Raw genomic sequence first — 1,314 nt, forward strand, 5'->3', positions numbered from 1 at the left:
TAAGATGCAGTCCTCTTTTCTCAGCATCTGGTACAACTGCTTGTTGTTTCTTTTGTGCCTGTGCTATACTTGATTCATGCGAGGTGTAGAAATGGAGAGCGGTACTTTTCTGTTCTTACTGTTTTGACGAAAATCAGAATACATCGAGCCCTAGTAGAATATAGGACAAAATCTTTCATTTATATTTCCAGCTTCCCCTGGGTCTATGCCTATGATTTGATGGTTACGATAGCAGTTTGTCGTCTTACTTACTTGAAGGACTGAGCGAGTGAGTGAACGAGTCAATGAATATGATGTTTTCTGAAGTTGGGTTTTTATTTTCTTTTTTCTTTCTTTTTTTTAATAGAAAGAAGCAACCAAGCCGGCAATTGGAAAAAGAGAAAATGGTGTGGATATTATTGAAAGTGCTCCACAAGCGCAAACAAAAACTGATATTTTCACTTGTGTTGATGGAGCACACCAAAATAATACAAGTGATAACTTAGTGACTATCTATGAATTCTTTCTAGCTTGAGTGCTGCTATAAGCAAATCTAACATGTGTAGATCCAACTGTGATTTTCATTTCTTATAAGCATTTTTTCCTATCTTTTTTGCAAAAGTATCCCCACTACTAACAACTTCTTCTTGCAAATGATTTGACCCCCTGAAATTCTTTTCTGCTATTACTTTTATTGAAATGTTCATGACTTGAATGTGTATTTAAAATGCATAGTAATATGTGTTCACATTAATGTTCTGTGACTACATTTTATAGTTAAAACATCCGCATTAAGATTAGAAGAAGCAGCTGTAAAATCATGTTGGGATTCTGAGGTACTGTCATTCACTACTATTATTTTTATCATTATTATTTTAAATATCACCATTCAGTGATGTTGAAACTTAAAAGGTATGCTTTGACTGTACTTTCTCACCTCTGCGTTTCCCCACACAAATTATTTTCTTACGGTTTAGCCTATAATTAATAAAAGACATGTGTGCTTAGTATAATGAGGCAGCGTAGTAGAATTCTGCTAACTTGCGAGGTTCACTTAAGGCGGTCGGTGTAGAATAGTATAAAACAAGAAGGCTTCCAAGTCATAAGGAATCAGTTGGGTTCTGAAGTGAAGTTTACCTAAAAGCTAAAGAATTATTCCAGCTTGAAGTATGCCCAAATGCATGATTCTGTGGTTTTTATGGTTGTGTAAATGTCCTAATGAGATTCAGAAAGAAAGAATTTGGAATTTAGGGTTTTTTATACCTTGGAACTTGAAAAGATAATGCCTGATACATGAAAGTATTATTACATTTGTATTCTCAAATAGATCTGCAA

The sequence above is a fragment of the Rhinolophus sinicus genome, linkage group LG02 (assembly GCF_036562045.2).
Source record: "Rhinolophus sinicus isolate RSC01 linkage group LG02, ASM3656204v1, whole genome shotgun sequence".
Taxonomy (NCBI): Eukaryota; Metazoa; Chordata; class Mammalia; order Chiroptera; family Rhinolophidae; genus Rhinolophus; species Rhinolophus sinicus.